This window comes from Ostrea edulis, chromosome 7 (genome assembly GCF_947568905.1).
Source record: "Ostrea edulis chromosome 7, xbOstEdul1.1, whole genome shotgun sequence".
NCBI lineage: Eukaryota > Metazoa > Mollusca > Bivalvia > Ostreida > Ostreidae > Ostrea > Ostrea edulis.
Genome location: NC_079170.1, coordinates 86,356,741 through 86,381,681, shown reverse-complemented (window position 1 = coordinate 86,381,681; position 24,941 = coordinate 86,356,741). Strand labels below are relative to the sequence as shown.

Genomic DNA, 24,941 nt, shown 5'->3' with positions numbered 1-24,941 from the left:
GAGTGATTTATAAGGATAGATAGGTTGTGTTGTTGTGGGTTGGAGTGATTTATAAGGATAGATCGGGTGTTGCTGTTGTGGGTTGGAGTGATTTATAAGGATAGATTGGGTGGTGCTGGTGTGAGTTGGGGTGATTTATAAGGATAGATAGGTTGTGTTGTTGTGGGTTGGAGTGATTTATAAGGATAGATCGGGTGTTGCTGTTGTGGGTTGGAGTGATTTATAAGGATAGATTGGGTGGTGCTGGTGTGGGTTGGAGTGATTTATAAGGATAGATAGGTTGTGTTGTTGTGGGTTGGAGTGATTTATAAGGATAGATCGGGTGGTGCTGTTGTGGGTTGGAGTGATTTATAAGGATAGATCGGGTGGTGCTGGTGTGGGTTGGAGTGATTTATAAGGATAGATAGGTTGTGTTGTTGTGGGTTGGGGTGATTTATAAGGATAGATCGGGTGGTGTTGGTGTGGGTTGGAGTGATTTATAAGGATAGATCGGGTGGTGCTGTTGTGGGTTAGGGTGATTTATAAGGATAGATCGGATGGTGCTGTTGTGGGTTAGGGTGATTTATAAGGATAGATCGGGTGGTGCTGGTGTGGGTTGGAGTGATTTATAAGGATAGATAGGTTGTGTTGTTGTGGGTTGGAGTGATTTATAAGGATAGATCGGGTGGTGCTGGTGTGGGTTGGGGTGATTTATAAGGATAGATAGGTTGTGTTGTTGTGGGTTGGAGTGATTTATAAGGATAGATCGGGTGTTGCTGTTGTGGGTTGGAGTGATTTATAATGATAGATCGGGTGGTGCTGGTGTGGGTTGGAGTGATTTATAAGGATAGATCAGGTGGTGCTGTTGTGGGTTGGAGTGATTTATAAGGATAGATCGGGTGGTGCTGTTGTGGGTTAGGGTGATTTATAAGGATAGATCGGGTGGTGCTGGTGTGGGTTGGAGTGATTTATAAGGATAGATAGGTTGTGTTGTTGTGGGTTGGAGTGATTTATTAGGATAGATCGGGTGTTGCTGTTGTGGGTTGGAGTGATTTATAAGGATAGATCGGGTGGTGCTGTTGTGGATTAGGGTGATTTATAAGGATGGATCGGGTGGTGCTGTTGTGGGTTGGAATGCTTTATAAGGATAGATCGGGTGGTGCTGTTGTGGGTTGGAGTGATTTATAACGATAGATCGAGTGGTGTTGTTGTGGGTTGGAGTGATTTATAAGGATAGATCGGGTGGTGTTGTTGTGGGTTGGAGTGATTTATAAGGATGGATCGAGTGGTGCTGTTGTGGGTTGGAGTGATTTATAAGGATAGATCGGGTGGTGCTGTTGTGGGTTAGGGTGATTTATAAGGATGGATAGGGCGGTACTGGTGTGGGTTAGGGTGATTATAAGGATAAATAAGGTGGTGCTGGTGTGGGTTGGAGTGATTTATAAGTATAGATCAGGGGGTGCTGTTGTGGGTTTGAGCGATTGATAAGGATAGATCGGGTGGTGCTGTTGTGGGTTGGAGTGATTTATAAAACGATGCACTGAGCCCAGACTTGCATATCCTCATGCACAAAATGAAATTTAAGAAATGGCATAATGTACCTTGAAAAACTTTTATTTGGCGATATTGGCCACGGTTGCAATTTACAATAACAATAAGGGAGCCAGGCATCAATTACTGCCGTTCTGGCATCCCTGAACAATACAAGCATGAACAGGTGGGCCCTGAGCACAGATGCTCACCTGTTTGATCACCTAGTATGGCAAAATTCAGTCATTTAAACACAAAGTCAAATAGGAAAACAAGCTGTTGAGAGCTACTGGTGAGCCAAAATAGCCGCCACGAGACTATGCTCAATCATAGGCTGCGCCACCAGTAAGGCAACCCGGACAAAACCACACGGTTACGAATAACTATCAGAGTGTACGTGACACGATGAGGCAATATTGAATATTCACTCTAGCCCATATCTGGCTTTAAATTTTAATCCCCCTGCCACCTTCAACACCAATTAGTATCCATGTCAATCGAGTACTGGGTGAAAATTCATCAAGTCAATCAATAACGCCATAAATGACTAGGTGATATTAATTGTCAATACAGAAGTCATATACCTTCAATAGTCTATAAATGGTCAATATAAATGTAGGGAAAAAAACTATGACTAAAAGAATGATGAATCAGTCATAGCGCAGCCATGGCCCGTTTTCGCCAAGTCTTGGGGAGACTTACATGCCCGTGTTGACGCGATGTAACTCTGGATACTTGATGTACTCCCCCCCCCCCCCATACCTAACCACCGAACCGAGTGGGTAATTGGTCAATAATTTGCTCAACATGCGCACCTTGACTGGGCTTGTTGCGATATTAGTGAGGTCTAAATGACTGGGCATAAGGGACTCTACTAGTTGAGCTTGGTTGTGTGGATCTCTTGGGTTGCTGAGGTCGCCAAGTTGCTTGCATATCACCAGACCTAAAATTTAAACTGGTGCCTGAGGATGTTTTATGCCTGATGTAGGGGTGATTTTGTGAACATGATATGCATTCATGTTTATATTGGCACCGAGATTTGCTACATTGCCCCTTGTAATTAAAAGCATAACACTTTAGGAGCGATGCCTGGCTGTAGGAAGACTGGGTGGTTGTTGTACTGTACATGTACAGGAACCATAGATAGCTCTTGGTCAACAACAGCAAATGAAAGGAAAGGGTTAGCCTCCTTCTTCAACCTAAATTAAACATCATAATCGCGCCATCCCAAGGTCTTAACTCTACTTGCCCCCAACCTAATGGTATGGATATATTTGAATAGTTGGGCCCTGCTCTCATGATGTGCTGAAGCATATATTGACGCATAGATGAGGAAAGCATCAGTCCAAACCTGTATGTTGGTTATGACCTTGGCTTTGGACTTAGAGGCCAAAGTAAGGCTACCCTCTTTCATGGAAAAATATTTAGTGTCATCGTTGGGATCAACCCCCTCAGAATTTTCAACCAACAGCTCCAAATTGATATATTCCCCATTTACAATTTTGTGTTCCAATCTATTTGGCACCATGTGCCCCAAATCATTGTCATAACTCTGCGTTTGAGCAAGATAGTTACTAGAAAATATCTCAGCTTCTGTACCTGTACTCGGCTCATCCGCAGACATGCTTGGCAGGAGGGGCTCTATGGGCGTGCATTGAGACTGCCTGGATATGATGTCTGCCACGGCTTGCGACACCTGAAACAATTGCTCGTTGGTAAATGGCGTTGTTGGGACCTGGGGGCCCGTGTTTGATGGTTCTCTTGCTAGTTGAATTGGGGTGGGAACTAAGGTAGCGTTGTCCGATCCATCAGTACCCTTAGGGTGCCTCCTCGACTTAACTGCGGACGTGGGTTGTTGGTTCTTCCTCTTTGGCATTGTCAATATTGTACGTTGAGTAATGCAAATACAAAAACGAGAAACTAATGAAATTAATTAATAACCTATATGTCGCAGGATGAGAAAATTGGAAGTTGAAGATTTGAGCCACGCGTAGACGCCAAAAAATGAAAAGTTAAATCCGAGTGAAATCTGCAAATTATGTGGCCATCGGACAGTTTAAATGGTACGATTACCTTTTAAAAATGCTGCCACATCGCACGAGAAAATCGTAAAGAAAATCTTTTAAACGAATAATTGAGTGTTATAAATTTTCAGCGGAGAAATCTCAAACACGTCTTACCTTGAATTTGTTTGCAAACGACTGACGACTTGGCGTATGACGTCACATTTTTGCTGTGTTCGGCTAATATCCCGAAAATCGTGACGTGGATGACTCTAAGAACCCGGGGTAGTGCCTTTGGGATGCCGGAAAATAGCACAGTAATAAAAAATAAAACCTCCGTATCACTTTGATAAATGGATTTAACCTCTAGTGGTTAAATCACATTATTGAAAATGTTAGGGAATTATCTTGTTGAATTTATCGTCATTCAAGGGAAAGGAATAGATGAGTGATATACAGCATTCAGAATATTCTTACTCTTAACAAATTTTGCGTCACTCATAGCATTATGTGGGGAAATATCCGCATAAATCAATGTTTAACCTTACATTGAGGAGACCGGTTTTCCTTTTATACCCATCATAATCTATTGAAAACGTAAAATCGCATTATTTTTCATAGTTTATCGTACTGATAAAATTTGGGTCTGCCTTTTAACATCGAATATAAATACTGTTCAATACGGTACATATACCTTTAGTTGAAACATTGCCAAGACTGAGGTGGTAGTAGTACTATAAAATACTGGTGATATTATACATATGTAGTGTTGTAATTTCAGATTCAAAGTATATATATATATATATATATATATATATAAATTGACGATCAGATGGAGTTCAATCACATAACATTTATTTCTCTACAGGCTGTTTCGTGAGGGGATGGTTTCCCCTCACTCGTCGGGAGAAAAATGACATCTAACGAAAAACATCCGCGTGGCTGAGAATATGTTACACAGAAACATACTGGATAGTTGCTAAGCATGATTACACACAGGATTGAGTAAATAGAAATTTATGGGAATGACGGCAAGTGCTGACAAGTTCTGAACGCTTATTCAATGAAGATTTTTCGGGATGACATATTATAAAAAATTTCTCTAGAATACAGAGGTTGCACTTTTTTGAAATGTTTGAGTATGATGATGTTTTTCCTAAAATTTCCCACTTGATTTTGTAGTCAATATTTTTGTCTTTCAATGTCCATATGAATTTGCTGAGCTCGGTGGTATTCTTTTTCGTGGAATTACGGAATGAATGAGTGTGGTTGGCGTATCTTAATTTGAACTCGGTGTCTGCTAGTCCCACGTAGCTCTCTTCTTGTCCATTATCGGCTCTGACTCTAGCTAAATACACAATTCCGTGGGCGCGACATTCACCGTTGAGCGGGCATTGGTCTTTGTTTCGGCAATTACACCTGTTACATGTATACAAGCTAACATACGACGAATCAGCCAAAACTAAACAGAACAGCAGAAGAAATCGTTCCCGTAACATCACATGGTTTAACCCCCCATATGATAGTAACGTAAAAACAAACTTGGGTAAACAGTTTCTCAAAATTATAGATGAGTGTTTCCCGATAGGCCATGTTCTACGCCCGATTATCAACAGAAACACTATTAAAATATCATACAGTTGTATGCCATCCATGCAAAATGTAATTGACTCGCATAACGCTTCAATTAAACAAGTGCGCCAGACCGGAGATACATGTAACAGGTGTAATTGCCGAAACAAAGACCAATGCCCGCTCAACGGTGAATGTCGCGCCCACGGAATTGTGTATTTAGCTAGAGTCAGAGCCGATAATGGACAAGAAGAGAGCTACGTGGGACTAGCAGACACCGAGTTCAAATTAAGATACGCCAACCACACTCATTCATTCCGTAATTCCACGAAAAAGAATACCACCGAGCTCAGCAAATTCATATGGACATTGAAAGACAAAAATATTGACTACAAAATCAAGTGGGAAATTTTAGGAAAAACATCATCATACTCAAACATTTCAAAAAAGTGCAACCTCTGTATTCTAGAGAAATTCTTTATAATATGTCATCCCGAAAAATCTTCATTGAATAAGCGTTCAGAACTTGTCAGCACTTGCCGTCATTCCCATAAATTTCTATTTACTCAATCCTGTGTGTAATCATGCTTAGCAACTATCCAGTATGTTTCTGTGTAACATATTCTCAGCCACGCGGATGTTTTTCGTTAGATGTCATTTTTCTCCCGACGAGTGAGGGGAAACCATCCCCTCACGAAACAGCCTGTAGAGAAATAAATGTTATGCGATTGAACTCCATCTGATCGTCAATTTATGTAGCTCCGTGAGGCCACGTCGAGCACTCTAGAAGATTATATCGGAGATTTATCCCAATATATATATATATATATATATATATATATATATATATATACCAAACCGGTCACAGTAGCTCAGTGGTAGAGCGATTGGCTCGTAACAGGAAGGTCGTGAGTTCGAGCCCCGTTCGTGTCATAGCTGCGTCAAACTTAAGACGTAAACATAGGTAGTGGTTGCTCCTTCGCAAAACGTTCGGCATTTAAAAGTGAGATCACGGGTCTTTTGGGTATGACATTAAAAATGGAAGTCTCGTTTTGCGGCAGGCGTTGCCACATTAAAGAACTCTCACTGCTACGGCTCTGAGCGCTAAGCTAGGATCGAAATTTTTGGTACTTCACCTACAACTGATGACGTATCAGTATGAAAACAAAATTCTCGATGGAACAGAAAACAATCAAAGCTGATGTAACTGGTGACTTACCGAGATAGGTTATCAAGTTTAAAGTTATGTATGGCATCATGATAGTGGTGTCCTTAAGAAGGTGTAGATTCTGTGAAATTTCTCTAAAGGCAAGATGTGTCATGAACTTATACTGTTGTCATGCCACTTTTAACTTTGCAACATGTAGTGATCTACGTCAGTGGATCAAAGGATTTTATCTTAATCAGATTGGGAAAAAAACTAATATCCCCTCAATTCATGACTGAAGAGAAGATTTCAAGTATTAGATGTCTGTTAAATATTCCTGAAAGTCTGAGCTTTGTCTTAACTAAAAAAGGTGATGATGTCAAACAGTGATTAATCTCGTAAAACCGATAAACAATAAACAAAAAAACGAGACGATGTTGCTAGAACTTGTAACCAATAACCTTTGTATATTGATACAATGAAATATGTTCAAATCAAAAACGAAAACAAGCAAATACAGACCACTGGAAAACAAGAGATGGAAACATGTTTCTTGAAAATAAGCATCACCTGTTGACCGGACCGAACTGCCATATGCTCTCTCACTTGTGCAAGTAAACAGGTAATTTATGTGAAAACGAGGGGGTTATTTATATTCGGTCTTTCCTATCCCCCTCGTTTCTGCCCAAGCCTTCATAAAGTATGTGGGAAATCAGTCGCGCTTCGGTTTCAATTTATTTCAGCTTTCATTTGAAGTGAATCGTTCGCAAACTTACATAAATCAATTCATGAATGATTTTTCCGCAAGGGAATACAATTCAAACCATTCAATTCCACACTAAAGCAACGATAAACGTCGTCATTTCAAACACTACATCCTCTCGCTATCAAATTCGCCTCCATGATAAACAATGACTTCAGCGCATGCGTCACCTCATTTTGTAAAACAGCTAGAGGCGCAAGAGGGATGAATGCCTTATTTTAGTCAATCTTGTCAATCCGCAAGAGCTTATCTCTTTACGGTTTTAATCTTATATCAGTTATTCGTGTTTATGATGAATGAAGACAGAATACGAACCTAGTATTGGAATGGTGAACAGATATGGTAATCAATGGAGCTGACGGGCTACCTAACATGGCTACGTCAACAACGACATTATTTGAAGCTGGGAGTTTTTGGTTCACATGGAGCTTAAGTGAATGTTCAAGATATGGTTCTTTAATTTTGATGTTAACGCAAACAATGCCTTTCTATCCTGATCTGCAACATGTTTTTGAGTTTGACTAAATTTGTCATTGTAAGATACAGATATGCCAAGGTAATTGAACTTATCTACAATTTCAAGTTCATTCCCGTCATCTAACCATTTGTTATCAATACAAATTTTTTTACCATTGCGAAAAATCATAACTTTTGTTTTCTCTACACTTACTTTCAAATTCCATTCATTAGAGTAAAAATACAGAGAATTTAAAATTTTCTGAAGACCTTCAGCAGTTTCTGAGATGATAACCATATCATCAGCATACATTAAAAGAAAAATATTAATAAGTTGAATTTCGATACTTGGACAGTTTGTCTTTAAAAATATCCATTTCACAATTATTGGCATAGAGTGAGAAAAGTGGGGGAGATAAAACCTCCCCCTGCATAACTCCACATTTATTATCAAAAATTATGTTAAATGTCCATTAAATTTGACACATGATTTGACATTATCGTACATAGATTTTATAATACAAAATATTTGGCCTTGCAAGCCTTGCCTAATTGGCGGATCGCCGAATTTTTGAGTGACGGGAGCATTAGCCAATCAGAGAGCTCCATTTACACGCGCTTTCTGAAGCTAAGGACGCGCCGCCATTTTGCCCGACAGCAAGCGAAAATTCGACATTTTATCGGATTGTTTACATTGGTTTATGACAACGCAGTTATGGTGAAACGTTGCTGTTGGGGCACTTGTAACACTGATAGCAGATACCCAGATCGGCTTCAAGGAGGGATAGTGTTCATTCCTTTTCCAAAACCTGGAAGAAACTTGGAAAAAGCTAAGAGGTGGATACGCTTGTGTGGTCGTCCCCATTATCAGTTAAATGAAGATATACTCAAAGAAAGAGGGAAAGCGAAACATTTATACGTGTGTTGAAAGGTAATATGCTCACCGATACTTGTAACGCTCATTAAAATATTATTAAACTGGTAAATAAAAAGTACAAAGGGGACATAGGCCTAGCTGCAGATCTGGTGCCCGTGCAGGTCGACTGCATCATCGGTGCATGATGACTCGTGTAAATGCAAGTTTTTTGTCATGCACAGTTACATGTAAAGTGCTAGGTAATATGAACTGCAAATGAATAGGTAGGTATATCAAAATATTAGTGATTATGTTATACATATTTATGCAAACTCATGCAGTTAAATACGACCTGATCTGATGACTAAATATAGCATGGAAGGATCCAGGATTTTAACAGGGGGATCAAAATTTTGGCAAAATAACCATTCTATTGGTATTCATTTTGTTTTTATTTTAAACTTCTGTCATGTATAACCTGAATTTTTTGTGAAACCTTTTAAACATATTAGACAGTAGAATTTGATCACTAAAACTTAGTGAAAAATAAAATTATGAGGAAAATCTTGAATCAGTCCCTTTAAGACTTAAGTACTGTACATGTACACAATCACTGTGGCAGTAGATTCAGGTATTCTATAATCATATAACACGGATACTGAAACATGTATACATATTCTACAATGATGCCAACCAGAATTCTGTTTTAGCAAATTGCACTACATATCAGGGTTGGCAAAAAAGTGGTCAATATGAGTATTGACCGGGCCGGTGGTCAATACTGGTTAAAACCGGTCAATAATGGTCAATACTGGTTGATTGAAAATTCTTTGGTCATTATAGTCTGTGTTGTTGGTTATTTTAAATGTTTCAGTATCCATCATTATGGTAAATACTGTAATTCATAACATGCACTATCAGTTTATAATATACTTGCAAGTCATAATATTAAATAAATAATGTAAATGACTCTGTTAAATTGGGATAGTATGATGGGGGAAGTAATTTCTATTTCTGTTCAAATTCTTTAGTTTATCAAGAACTACCTATTGTTTCAAATCTTCATTTAACTGTTAAATAAACATTTGAGGGGGTGTGTTGGTGATGTTTTCATAACAATAACATGTACACTGGTCCTCTGTGGTCCCCGAGTATGCTAATTAACACCTGTCAACTTTGTTTCCTGTGCTCTGGTACATCTCCTGCTCTGTACATTGCAACACATTGTTTATCTAGAGCACCTGTCACCCAATTCATATTAAATCACTGTGTTTATTTAATGTCCAGCTACCTGTTATTCTTAATCTGTCCAGGTACATGTATAAGCAGGTCTGTCTCCTATTGTCTAGTTATGCTATATGTGACCCTCTTTTATAGTTCTGAAGATATTATGATCACAGTTTCAGCAAACCAAATATATTAAACTTATGAAATTACATCTAATTATCTAATGAAAATTATTGATAACCAATTGATCCATATATTATAATGAAAAGACTTAATTTATCTTTGCAAAAAATGTACAAAAATAGGAAAATGGACAGTTTAAATCTCAATTGACCAGTAATGACCACTTAGGGAGTATTGATCAGGACGGTTAAAACCGGGGGCGGTTTTAACCGCCTAACCCTGCTATATATGCACATACCCTTTATTTAATGTATAATGTCCCACTGCTTTTTTGATTTCATCATATTGTTTAGTCATCATTTTTATTATTACAAAATTGGATGTTTTAATTGTTACAATATTTAAAAGATAAATTGGATGTTTTTTAATGTGTTCCTTTTTTCAATTATCAGCATTTTGTCAATGGCCAGCCATCTGAGATTCATCCTGATCCAGTGTCTGCAGTCAGTTATGATGCATTGACACCAGCTCGAAAACCACCCACCAAAAGAGGGTCAAGTTCAGAAACGAGAACTACATCTAAGCGACAGATTTTGATGGACACTAGTACTGATATGTAAGTTGTAGTGCATGTACATACAACAGGGTGTCAATTTAAGCCACTTTGGGTCTAAAAAATATGGGATTATAAGGAAAACAATTTGCAGTTTATAGGGCAAATATAGGGATTTTACAGCAGATTTATAGGAATAAATAAGGTTTTTATTAAAGAATTTGTATAAAAGTTTATTGTTTCTGCATAGTATGTTTCTGGAGAAGAAATAATATGAAACATAAACAAAGACAAAATCCTTTCAGATGTGGACAGTTTTCCATCCAACAGACAGTTCTTATACAATGATCATAGTTATTATCTTCATAACAATCTAACTAAATATCAATCTAGCATCAGCTCTCTCTTTTTTGTTTCTTTCTTTTTTTTATCATTTTTGAAAATAGGACTGTCCTTTGTTTTGTGGATATATAGGGCTTTATAGGAATTTTTATAATGACTGGTAGGGTATATATAAGAACCTTTGAGTTTATAGGAATAAATAGGGATTTGACACCCTGAATTATAACTATATATATATAGTATTGCATGATACATCTGCAAGATAAAGCATTTTGAAGTAAATATTCTCACATTAAAAAAAATGACAATGCATGTACAGTGTACTATATTTAAGCAAAACCTTTACCCAGTCTGACAAAAATTTCATCTTTAAAAAAATATTTGTAAGAAAATGTTTCTTTGTAATCCATATCAAAGGAATCAGCACAATGAAGCTGGCAGTGATGTGTTAAAGGCATCATCTGAAATCCAACATGTTTCAACGACTGCAACTACAAGTTCTCAAGCATCAGCAACAGAAAATGTTAACCCAATTCTTCCTGGTAATTATGTTCTATGATTGAATATTAGTATCAAGGAGCAGTATTTGCAAATGACATGATATCTATGCACCAAAATACAAAAATGTAAATACGTTACTGAAAGTGTAAGGAGAACTTTACTCAACTGAATTTGAATTATCTAGTACATTTATATACAAATTTAAGTGTATGACAGCAAACAGAATTTTATCTCCAAGACTCTCTACATATATCTACCATACAAAGATATTAATGACCTGTAAACAAATCTTTCTGTCACACTGAGTCAGTGTTTATTGTGTCCTTGTTGTCATGAGGGGAGGGGGCATATTATGTCAGGTACAAACACATTCTTGTTTTCATAGTTGGTGTGGTTAATCAACATTATACATGTAGATCAGAATCACATTTGTGGATAAATGGCTTAAAATGTTGGACATAAAACTTAGCTAGTTTCTGAACTAACACATCCATAGTAGACTTGTTTGGATAAACTCTTTCTACATATAAGTCTTGTTTGGTATATGTAATGAAGTCACAAAATGGAGCTCCAGTAACTAGAAGTTGTCCGTGGACTTGATACCAGTGGGAATGCTCCTGTTTTAAGCTGAAAGTGTCGCCATTTCTTTGGAGGAAGAAATCATTTCTTGTTTCACATGCTTCACTGATGGTCTTGTCCCTGACAGAGTAAGGACATTTAATTTCAATCAATCCACTTTCAGACTTATCACACACTATGCCATCAGGAGTAGCACCTAGAAATGGTAGTTCTGTGTTTACAATCAATCCTATATCATGAAGGTGGTGTCCGGTTTTCTTAATGTACATTTGCTTGGCAATGTGTTCATTCACTTTACCATATGATGTAGCAGAAGATGTGAAATCATTCTTTTGAAATGTGTTCTTTAAAAAATTCTGGTTTACGTCTTTTTTTTCTTCTTATGATTAGTCCGAAATTGGATGTCGTTATTCTCTTACTTCGTTCTGTATGCCATATTTGGTTCAGACTCTGAGATCTTGTTGATTTTTCCAAATTAATTGCATCACTCTGTGTCAAATTCAGCTCAGTCCATTCATGTGTAAGGTTTTGAATGCATTCAAGGTCAACGCAGGTATGAAGGGCTTTTGGGAACACAGTTCTTCCACAGTTTTCTGCTGCACGGGGTTTTGTAATAGGTAAAATCAATGGTGCCTGAAATTATGCGATAATAAATACATTGCGATAATAAATACATTGTAATGATAGACATGACATATAATGTTGAGGGTTATGTTTAGGATCTCCAATGAGTTGTGATCGGATTTGATTTTCATGGAAAAAGTGTGTTTTCTATCGGGATCCATGTTGAGTTGTATATAATTTATAAATAATGTCTAATGAAAAACCATTCACGATTATTTTTATCATATATGTTTTACATTATTGTACTACCCATGAATACAAAAAAAAATAATATTAAATTTTCTAAATATATTTCAGGTTGTAATCCACTTGAAATACTGGCCATTATTGCTGACAATACTGCATTAACTGAAGAGAAGGAAAAACTGCTCCAAATTAATTTTGAGCTGCAACAACAAAATTCGGGACGATTTGGATATAAAAAAAACTGAAGGACACTGATTATCAGTATTATACAGGGTTTTCTAAAGACCGGTTCAATGTTTTATACTCATTTTTAGTACCAACAGAAGAAGATCCTATTATATGGAGTAAAACTCTTAAAGGTGCAAAATCGTTGTCAACAAAGGATCAGCTCTTGCTTGTTTTGATAAAACTGAGACAAAACTTTGACTTTAAACATATTTCATATTTGTTTGATATATCTGTGCAAGACTTCAGTGCAATATTCACCCACTGGATTAATTTCATGTTTTTTAGACTAGGTAGTGTAGATATATGGCCTCATCGTGAAGTAATAATCGAAAACATGACTGAAAATTATAAGAAAGATTTTCCAGACACTTTCGTCATTATTGACTGTACGGAGTTAAAAGTACAAAAGCCCAGTTCTCTCAATCGACAGAGTCAATGTTATTCTGACTATAAGTCATGCACAACTTTGAAAGGACTTGTGGGCATAGATCCAAGGGGGTCTGTAATATTTTCTTCCATGTTATTCTCTGGATCAGTATCTGATAAAGTTATTACAAAGGAGAGTGGCTTCCTTAAAGTATTGTCAGACCTTAAACAATGTGGGAAATTACAAAATGGTGATGGAGTTATGGTGGACAAAGGGTTTAATATTGAAAAGGAAATCGAAGCTATTGGTCTTCGATTAAACATTCCACCTTTTGCGTCATGTGCAACACAGATGAAAGCTTCAGAGGTAACAGAAACTGTCAAAATAGCCAAACATCGTGTGCATGTTGAACGGGCTATTGCTCGTATAAAACAGTTTAAAATACTGTCGTGCAAAATTAGTCTTTCTCTTTTTAGTATTGTTGATCAGATATGGTTAACTTGTTGTGTATTGACCAATTTTATGCCATATTTAATTCAAGATAAAGAAAACTGCTAACCTTCATTCACTAAATGCGTTTTGTTTTAAATTTTCATAATATCAACGAGGTATTCCTACAAATGGATTTTTTTAAATGAATCGATTGCATGTGGAAAATGTAATAATCATTGATATTTACTGTATAATGCTACACCAAAGAAATTTGATATGGATGAAAAGTGAGGATATTTGCAACAATATTTTGAAATTGAAAACTTTAAAATTTACTTCATTTAGTCACAATATGCAGTTTTAGTATAAAGCAATCTGACCAACAACAAAAATTTAAAACCTCTGCAGGACTCGAACCCTTGATATACAGTTCAGCGGTCGATATGCTAAGCTACTCAGCTAGACGATGGTTTTTGAAATGAAAAGACAAATATTGCTGATATTTATATTTCATTCCATGTTTTAAAAGGAAGTCAGTCATTGTGATACTGTAGAGTACCTACTTAAAAAGTTTAATTCATATATTTTGTCTGAATAAAGGTTAATTCATATATTTTGTCTGAATGAAGTTTGTAGCTTACATGATAGCTGAGAGGAGATCCTATGTAATGAGCACCGAATGGAGTGTCAACAGTTGGTCCTGCTGCTGTGGATACCAGATAGGAAATCGGGGCTTGTTTAAACTTTTTCAGGATTTCCATATCCATTTCACTGATTTCAGTTTTCCTGAAAATTGTTGAAAATAATTTTGAATGACCATTTAAAAGAACTTTATGTTGTAGCAAGTGTTCAGTGCCAAACACTTGGGCGTGACTTGGCAGCTGTGTAGTTTGGAGTCTTTTGGCTGAGACCTAATTATTACACCTGTAAAAACTTGTTAGAGGTCAGGGGCCCGTTTTACAAAACAACTTGTGGCAAGTCTTAATTGTATTATACAGTTATTACTTTAAATGAATGAATTAAAACTTTTCTAAGGCAAAATTTTCAATATTTTCTTTTAAAAAATTTGGCATTCAGAGTGAATGATTTACAATAAAGTTGAAAATTTTGTCGTAAGTCTGAAGTTCTTTTGTAAAACATACCCCTGGTGTCCTTGTAGGTGCTTTACAACTAAGTAAGTCTTTTCTGCTGAAAAGCCTTAATTTGGCCAAAACATAATTTAAAGACTGTCTCCATGTGAGTGAAATATAGAATGACAATCAGTCATGCAAAACAATTAGAAAAAAAAATAAGAGAAAACATTGATTGAAAGATGTACACTTTTTTTTTTTTACCGTGTGTCAACAAAGGAAGCCACCATTGGCTTTCTTTTTCTGTTTAGGTTTGATGGGTTGGAAATGATCATCTGGGACACTGGTTCTGGTTGAATCTTGTCACCTCTTGGCTTATCCTACTGTTGGGGTAGGGAAGTTGATGACAGCATTGAGGGAATTTCAACAAAACCAGATATCTTCCACTGCTCCAGAATCATGATAACAGCTAAGACATGTGCACATTGACCTGCCTCCCTGTAATGTGTACACAACATGAAAAAATAGAAACCAATCCCCACACCAAATTTGCATAATATACATTTATCAAATTAACAATAGCATTATAATACTACATGTACCACAATACAAAATTATTGTACATGTATATGTGTAGTACAATTATCTAAACAGGCTTTTGGGAAAGGTGTGTACCTGTATTTGGTAAAGATACTGAATCATAGGTACACTGACCTGGTATGTGCACCCTTTAGTTAGCAAGTAACTGGAAACACACACATTGGTAAAATGCACCGAGTTACTAATAGGAACAAAAATACAACAAATGAAATTTGAAAAAAAGAATAAGAATAACACTGAGCAACGTTTATGAAATATGAAAAAACTTTTCCGAGTGGGGTTGTTTACAAACGCTCTCTATTTACACCTGAGGCTGAAGCACGCATGTACGTAGATCTATATGCTTCAAGAACAATAATTTAAATAAACAAAAACGTAAAATTGAAATTATAACCAAGTAAAAACTATTTCAATAACTCAAAATAACCGTATACACACCCAGCTTTGCAACTGCAAAGTGCATCGTCTAATTTCTTCCCATCAAAGTTGACATCAATGTTGATCTTGTGTGGGTCCTCCGTTTTCCTCTGACTCCGATATACTTCGGCTTTTATTAGCATATTTTCGCGTTCTTGTGCATATAATTTGACTGGTTTAACATAGGAATCCTTCATAAACGCGACAGCCCGTTGTTTTTGCCGAAGGGACGGTGTATGTAACATGAATGATGCGGAAAAATCGTCTGGTATGTCCTTTAACGACATGATCCGTGCCATGTTGTTTATGCGTTTCATGTCGGGCTAGTTACCGTCGTCATGGTGGGCGGGGCTTACACGAAAATCGGCGATCCGCCAATTAGGTCACCTGAATGCATTCAGGTGACCTATTGCTATCTGTTTTTGTCCGTCGTCGTGCATCGTGCGTCGTGCGTTAACATTTGAACATTTTCAGCTTCTTCTCTGAAACCCCTGAACCAATTTCAACCAATTTTGGCATATAGCATCTGAGGGTGGAGGGGAACAAAAATTATGAAATTCGTGGTCCCTGCCCCCCTGGGGCCTGAGGGGTGGGGCAAAAACCATCAAAATGAGTGTAATTTTAAAAAATCTTCTTCTTTACTCCTGGACATCAAGAAGCCAAACTGTGGGCATAATTATAATGAGCATTGAGCCCTCTACCAAAATTGTGAAATTCATGGCCCCTGGGGCAGGGGTTCTTGTGTTAGGGTGGGGCTCTATTGGTCATATAGTGAAAGTATAGAAATTCATTGAAAATCTTCTCTGTCTCTGGGTATTAAGTAGACAAACTAATAGTATGGTAATGATGAGCAAGGATGCCTCTTTATACCCCCCCCCCCCCCTGTAACAAGTTGTGGGGGGGTATACTGGAATCGGGTTGTCCGTCTGTCCGTCCGTCCGTCTGTAGACGCAATGGTTTCCGGGCTCTAAAGCATTATCCTTTCCACCTACAGTCACCATATCATACATATGGACTACCCATGGGATAAAGATGTTCCCTATCGATTTTGGGGTCAAAAGGTCAAAGGTCATGCGCACTGGACATCAAAGTAGCAACACTCAGAAAAGAGGTAGTTTATACCTATTACCAACACCCTTTGGGAGATTGGGGTAAGCGGGGGGTATTCTTAGTGAGCATTGCTCACAGTACCTCTTGTTAAAAATTGTGAAATTCATGGCCCCTGGATCAGGGGTTCTGGTGCTAGGGTGGGACTCTATAAGTCATATAATGAAAATGCATTATTTCTTTGAAAATCTTCTTCTCTGTCCTTGGGTATTAAGTAGACAAACCAATAGCATGGTTATGATGAGCAAGGATGCCTCTTTCAAAATTGTGAAATTCATGGCCCCTGGGTCAGTGGTTCTGGTATTAGGGTGGGGCCCTATTGATCATATAGTGAAAATGCATTTTATTTCTTTGAAAATCTTCTCCTCTGCTGCTGGGTATTAAGTAGACAAACTAATAGTATGATAATGATGATCAAGGATGCTTCTTTCAAAACTGAAATTTATGGCGCTATTCAATGTTTCTTCCATCCAAAAGTAAAATTCTTATATTTAAACACAAACCTAATTCAAACATTGGAAGGTTGTTACATGATACTCAGGTGACCTATAAGGCCCCTGGGCCTCTTGTTAATTTACACCATAGCTTGCTTCTATCAATAAGATCAAATGCTTTTTTTGTAATCTACAAAGCAGCAATACAATTTTTGTTTGTTCTTTAAAGTACGATTGACAAGCGACTGTAAGGCAAAAATAGCATCAATAGTAGACATATTAGGTTTGCAACCATACTGTGAATCACTTGTAATGTTATTTACTTTGTCCCACTGTAACAATCTTTGATGTGGCTGTCATCATCAGCTGCAGTACAACTCTACCACTTGATTCTACCCAATTGTCAACAAAGTTAATAATATCCGTTCTTATCGAACCACAAAATCATATATAAGAAACAGAAGTTATGAGATTGATCACTGTTCGTTATCTTCACTTTGCATGTATTACAAATTGTTCTAATACAAAATCGAGTGTGGATGTGTGTATGAAGTGGGGGTGGGGGGTGCTCTACGGGCATATCAGTACATATGAGTCAGATAATATTGAATTTTAACTCTTTTCTTTACAATAGAACCACAATTGACGTTTCTGCCATTTTATATCTTCTTGATATGAAGAGCTCTTGCATGATTTCCGTTTAAAATTATATACTGCAGTAACATTATCATACCTTGTATATTGGCATAAGTATTCTGTAGAACAGGACGGAATGCAAGTGAGCTGTACCTGAAACGTCACAAAATATTACATATCACATGTGTATTGAGAAACTTATACATCATGGATGAAAAGTGGAGGATACGTGTATTTTAAATTGAAAACTTTCAAATTTACTTTATTTAGTAAAACAAAAATGCAGTTTTAGTAGAAACTAATCTGAAAACATTTTAAAATCTGCAGATCAGCAGTCGACACAATAACCGACTGCGCTACCCAGCTAAACAATCAAATTTAAGGAGGAATGCTACACCAGAGAAATTTGATATGGATGAAAAAGTGGAGGATATGTGCAACAATATTTTGAAATTGAAAACTTTCAAATTCACTGCATTTAGTTTTTTTTTAAATGCAGTCAACGTGCCAATAGTCTCTGACATGAATAGACAAATATTGCTGACATTTATATTTCATGTTTTAAAAGGAAGTCAGCCATTGTGACGATAAAGAGTACCCCCTTAAAAGGAATACATATGCATACAAATATTGCTGATATTCATATTTTCATCCATGCTTTAGAAGGAAATTAACCATTATGACGCTGTAGTATACCTCCTTAAATTTCAACAGTGCTTAACCCTTCTCACAGTCTAATTGAAATCAGCAACAATAGCAGAGTATACGGCGCGGATCTAAGAAGTCTGATTTTAATTAGATTGAGCCTTCTCACAAAATGCACGATGTACTAAATAGATCAAGTAAAACAATGGAACTTAACTTAACAAACCTACCGTGTAATTAGTGATCTTCTCGTTCTTCCAATCAGAATAGATCTTACACCGCTAAACAAATCTGAAGTCATACATTCTGTATTCACTTAAATGACTTCATTTAATCTTTGGACGAATTTGGCTCCAGGTTTTTTTTGGGGGGGGGGGGGGGGTGCACCCTAGTTTACCTTTTAGCTGTTACAAGTTTTTCGTCATTTCGTCATTTCGAATTTCCAAAATTTCGGCTTGAGCATCACTGAAGAAACATTATTTGTCGAAATGCGCATCTGGTGCATCAAAATTGGTACCGTATAAGTTTTACATCCTATAGCTTCGTATAAGATTAGAATTATAGAGGTTCATGTTGAAATTATCAAGATAGGAAGCCGCAAGTGCAATATTAGGGTGGGGTTTTTTTGGTTTGTTTCTTGGTGGGGTTTTTTTTTTTTTTGGTGGTGGGGGGTCGTCTTTTTTAAAGCTTTTGTGTGATGTAAGAAGAAATTTAATCGCAAATAATAAAACACCTTGATAAAGAAGAGCATACTGATTTCTAGCTTTTTCCTTCTTCCGCCGCAAAATACACTTTCTAAACACTTTCTAAATACGGGCTAGTCTTCCCCCGTCACATCGCAATGTTGTAATGATTCAATCAAAAGAACAAACTTGAAAATAGAAAAATATTAAAAATACATCAATTAAAGGATCAATTCAGAAACAGAAATACAGGAGGGTGTGATTGATTGATTGTATGTTCTTCAACGTCCTTCTCGACAAATTCTCACTCACTGAGATGTTACCAAGACCACAGACATCTGAAGTGTGATAGCTTGTGTAGATCTACCACCACCACCTCCACCCCAACCACCCCTGTAGAAAGAAATTATACATATAATTAGTATATCACAAGTGTTCGTCTCCAAAGCTTACAGAAGATTGAAACTGACTATTCAGAACGACTTATGAGGGTGATCGGTGGGGAAATAACATACTTTGGATAAATTATTCGTTCTGTATAAAAATAATTTCTTTCTAGAAGGAGGGGGGTATGTACATAAGATCCACACTTCAGGTGCCTTTAAATTTGGGCCTATATGCTCGGCACTCATGGTCATTGAGCAGTGAGGGTTCTTTAGCGTGCCACACCTAGTGATACGGGATATCCGTTTTTAAGGTAATCTCCGAGGATCTGTGACATTCACACCTGTCAAGCGTTTAGCGATGGAATTGTCACTACCTGTTTTGACGACTTCTGTCACGGCCGGGATTCGAACCCCGACCTTCCGCATGCGGGACGAACGTTCTACCTCTAGACCACCACTGCGGTCTCGGGGGGTATGAACTGTAGCGCTTCACGCTAACATACTGTATGAAAAGTATTCCAGTGTGATAACGAGCTTCTTGAAAAGCATGCCGGTGTAACATCAACAAGTGACCCCGTTGAAAAACAACCTCAGGGGTCATATCTTAACTTTAAAAGTTGACCCGATCAAAATTTAACGTCAAATCATGGACCCTGAGGTTTGGGTGTGGTTAAAATCGGCGATCAATATTTACACAATACATGAATATCAAGGGGAAATCTATCAAATAGTGTCAAAAGCTTATTCCCCAGAATAACAAGGCCGCCTTAATGATACGGACATTGAAGCCTCCCTGTGTTGTGTAGATTCACGTTTGTCAGTACCTCCCAAGGCTAGGGGAGAGTCATAATATGGAGTCCAAATCTTGGTGGGAGTAATGAGAGGAAAATCTTTTTAAAATCTTAACAGATCCAAGAAAACTCGTGTGAGCATTATGGCCATGTGCCTCTTTTCATGTGATAGTAATACAATGAATATGTATATATATACATTTGTATACAAATATCATATTAAATTATATTTACTCTCGTCTAATGTATTTATAGTGCAAGTGTAATATTTACATTATCTGTTGTAAGCTGATGAGCTTTACTAATTGAGACAATAAGTAACTTGGATCGAAAAATAAAATAAATCAATTCCTTGAAATCATGCATGTGTCATCAAATTTTAACAGCCAATTGTTACACAGCACGATGTTGAGTTGGTATAAAAAGACTGAGCGGGTGAGTGCGTGTTGTTCGAGACGACAGGTATTGACATCACATCACAGAAACTAAGCATGGATTCTTAAAAGTCCTCTTGGTTTTGATCGTAGTTGTGCACGGTATGACTTTTTCATGAAAAGACTATTTTGTTTCAACCTTTCCTCCGTGAGTATTCCTATGACTATTCCTTGAGATTGAAATGTATCGGCAACGGGCAGGTATTTTCGAAATCTAGTAAAAGAGATAATACCATTCGAACACGCACAAAATGGAGTGTACGTAATGTTATGTCTTATTTGAATAACATACGAAAGAGTTCTGTGTTCGCGTGTACTGTTTTATGAAAGGTGAAGATAACGAACAGTGAACAGTTTATATTATTTTCACACAGGTTCGCTATCAAAACCAGTGAGTTTTGAGGATGAACTACGTGTCATCGTCGGAAAACTAGAGAGACTCTCAGCAAGTTTAAGACAGTATGTGGTTGACGGTAGTAGGCTCGATAATTCTTTGAGCGGTATCGTGCCATTGAGCGGGTCTACACCAGAATTCCCTATCCCCGGTACCAGACCACTCGGATCTTGGGTGCTCGATAACGATGAACTTGGCCCCTCTTCTCCAACATGGCTCAACAAAATGTTCGGAAAACTTCTGAGGCCATACTTCAGCAGTTTCCCAAATGGACCATATTCATGTAAGCACAATATTTGAAGTACCAAGTCATGCAGCATGAGATGCCTTCAAATGTTAGTAATTGTGGATTCCAATACATTTCAAAATTGCATGTACTTCCCTTCAATCTTCAGCGGAGATGAAGTTAACACCACATAATGTTGTTGCAATGCTGAATGCGTGGTATGACAATGCGGATCAAATGATGACCAAGGAACAGACCTTCTTTAACGTTGCCAGGGAGTTCTTTGAAGCTCATTTCCATTGTGCAGCGACACAAATCAACCAAATAGTTTTCTGTGAGTATAGCTATAGTGAGTTAATACCTGACCGGACCAAAACCGAAATGCATTCTCTAAAGTTTTGGCAGCTGTAATCTGATAAATGCATGATTCGTATGAAAGAAATGTTGTATGTACTTTGTAAATGTCTTTATTTCATGCTACAGTGAGTGACAAAACATATTGCAACATTTGATTTGCAACATTTCTTTGCAAAAGACACATTAAAATTTTATTTTGGTTCAATTCTTAGAAATACAAACATGCAAACATGTAAGCATTTCGTGGTGTTTTGTTTTTTTAATTTCTCACTCAGACATTATTTTTGGCAAATAAGTGTACAATGAATTGATAAACCATAGCATTTCGACCCTCTACATGTTTATTTCTCAACTGAAAATTGGAAGTTTTTGATTTATATAAACGGGCCTCCGCCGAGTGGTTAGAGCATCGCGCTAAACATCCCACGACCTCCCACCTCTGGTTGGCGCGGGTTCGAATTCCGCTCGCGTCAGTGAGTTTCACAGTTTACTTTCGGAAGGTCGGTGGTCTCTTCACAGGTTCATTGTATCTGGGTTCTCTCTTCCACCAATAAAAAATGGGCGCCACCAGATAAATGAAAAATTGTTAAGTGTGGCGGAAAACAGCAAAACAACAATAATTAATATAAAACATTTTATTACATTCATTTTAAGTCCTTAGTTATTTCGGGCGTTTAATGAAATACGTAGTGCAAACAAATACCGAATGATGCAATGATTTTTGTCCTTTCGCGTTACATATTGTGTATTGTTACAAAAACGGCTGCATAAGAACTTTGATATTATAAATTGAACTTTATCCAGGTGTTCTCAAGGACCAAGTACATACAATGTCCGAAGATGACTGAAAAATTAACACTCGCGTGAAGACAGTTTTGAATTGGATAACCGTATCGGACAAAGTCACCCAGAAAATTGTTATGGCAGCGCTAAGACATGCATACGGGGATATTATGGAGCACACTGAATATTTCCAACTTAATGGTATTTGTAAATCTTTGCTATTTTACTGTGTACTGGTATATTTAGGAAAGCATGGTTTTACTATTTGTATTGTTACACTGTTTCAGATATCGTGGGGTTCCTTGCCAAAATGAAAATGCTCATGTGGAAAGCTGAGCAAGATAAATGGACACCAGTCATGTTCGATGAGAAACTTAATCGACTTTTGACAGACAATGATCTTGTCTTTCAAAGCCCGAGTGTGCAAGACCTATGGAAATTCCACCAAACAATTCTTAGCCGTTTTCAAGAGAGGTAAGTGTACAATTTTTGTTCTTTTATTACATTTTTTTTCAAGAGAAATACCCGACTCACTAGTTACACCAGCTTCCTATATGAATGCACCGGTTCCTTTGGACGTTTTTGAAAACGTAACTTAAAATATCTTAAATGTGAAACAGGTTATCCGAAATCAAACCCTTCTCTGAGACAGAAGCTTGGCTAAAGAAAGTCCTACCCATATACATGACTACAGACGCCACCCCCGCCATTTCTGCAATCCTACAAGAGTACAAGGACTACATCAAGTCGGCCATGCTGCACTTCGAACAAGTGGAGGAGCACGTGACTAGCGGGAATACGGCCGACATCACAAGTATCAAGTCCCAATTCCTTGGTAATGATTTAGATAACACTAAATACTAGTATGCATAATTTAGCGTACAATCGGTTATAAACTATTGCAATTTCATTTTAAGGAAATGTGCAACTTTATGATTATACATACAATTGCAGCACCACATCAGCTCCAGTATTTGCAGTCCATCTTTGAATTTCTCAATACTGATAAAATCTGCGACATCATGGGAATGGGATACATGAGGAACGAAAATACCGGTAACGAACGTTCCAAGTACAGATGCACCGAATTCAACGGGAGATGTAGATGAAACGAACGCCTGGACCGTATGCGTTATCGACATGATGTAATTTACAAACCGTGTGAAAAGGGCTAGTCCTTAAATAGCATTGACCCTTACGTAGGGCTTTCAAAAACTTCTTTGCTTTGAAAAATAAAATATATACCAAATATTTGTGTACTTACTCTGCAAGAGTTTCGAGGCGGATAAACCTGAATAATTAAATAGTACTCCGTTTCTTGGAATTTGCAAGGACGGATGGCTATCTAATAACTTGATATTTTGCCATATATTCTAGTAATCACATACAACAGATGTTGCGGGTGTTCTGATACATTAACTTTTTTCAATTTATAAAGAATGTGTAGAATTCCAGAGAATTTCTCTAATTTTCCGTCCGCTTTAAGGGCATACTTAAACAATGTATTGATTCTCTTAGGTGATAAAACGGGTGAATGTTTTGGGGTTTGTATAATTATAATATTGGCATAAGTCCCCCTTTTCTTGTGCTGCTTTTTATTCGCCCGCATAAAAATGCGGGTGTATTGTGCTATACCGTTGTCGTCCGTTTGTCAATCTCCCCCTTTAACTTTGTCTTCTCAACTCCTAAACTCTCTTGGGGATTTTGATGAAACTTGGAACAAAGAAAGATCACAATATGTGACTGTGAATATAACAAGGGGAATGCTGTCCAATGATTTGTAAAGGAGTAGTGGCCTTTGGACTTTATTTTTTCTATTCAAAATACTTTGTCTTCGCAACTCCTCCTAAACCCTTTGGGGATTTTTATGACACTTGGTACAAAGAAAGATCACGATGTGGAGGTGTGCATGTTACAAGGGGAGTACTGCACCACTATGTTTAAGAAGTTAAGGCCCTTGGACTTAGATTTGTTTAATGCAAGCACCTTGTCTTCGCAACTCCTTAAACCCTTCGGGGATTTCAATGAAACTTAGTACAAAGAAGGATCACAATGTCTAGATGTGCATATTATAAGGGGTTGCTGTCCCACTAATTTTGAAGGAGTTACAGCCCTTGGACTTAGATCTATTTATTGCAAAATACATTGTCATTGCAACTCCGACGAAATCTTATTGTGGATAATCCTTTCTTGTTCAAATTCCTGGGTCAATAATGTATGCGGGCGTATCATGTACATGTACCGGTTTAGCGGTGCCCTAATTTTAACAATTACGAACTCGAACGTTGTTTCGTGTCGAACCTAAAACGAATAAACAAATATTACTGATATCTATATATTTAATCGGATGTTGGAGGGATTGAGCTAAAATGAAAAGCCAGTGAGGGTGGGATCGCCTTATGGGATTAAAGTTTTACACCGGAATATATAGGGAAAACTTTCTGAAGAGCAACATGGTCACGAATAGGCAAATTGATAAGCAGGCATCCTCGTCTAGTGCAGAGTAGTAG

The 24,941-nt window shown here is 37.4% G+C and overlaps 1 long non-coding RNA gene and 2 pseudogenes across 2 annotated transcripts; 1 reads left to right on the top strand and 2 right to left on the bottom strand.

The window, feature by feature from the left end:
• Positions 1–2,346: 2,346 nt before the first annotated feature.
• Positions 2,347–3,385, bottom strand: LOC125657441 (uncharacterized; annotated as a pseudogene).
• Positions 3,386–8,061: 4,676 nt separating this feature from the next.
• On the top strand, positions 8,062–15,323 carry LOC125653419 (uncharacterized). Of its 2 annotated transcripts, none has more exons than XR_008796419.1 (4): positions 8,062–8,381; positions 10,109–10,272; positions 10,969–11,093; positions 14,850–15,323. It is a non-coding gene; the product is annotated as an uncharacterized LOC125653419 (long non-coding RNA). The 2 variants fall into 2 exon arrangements; XR_008796418.1 differs by lacking the exon at positions 14,850–15,323 and adding an exon at positions 12,553–13,600.
• On the bottom strand, positions 11,791–15,056 carry LOC130047539 (uncharacterized; annotated as a pseudogene).
• Positions 15,324–24,941: the final 9,618 nt, after the last annotated feature.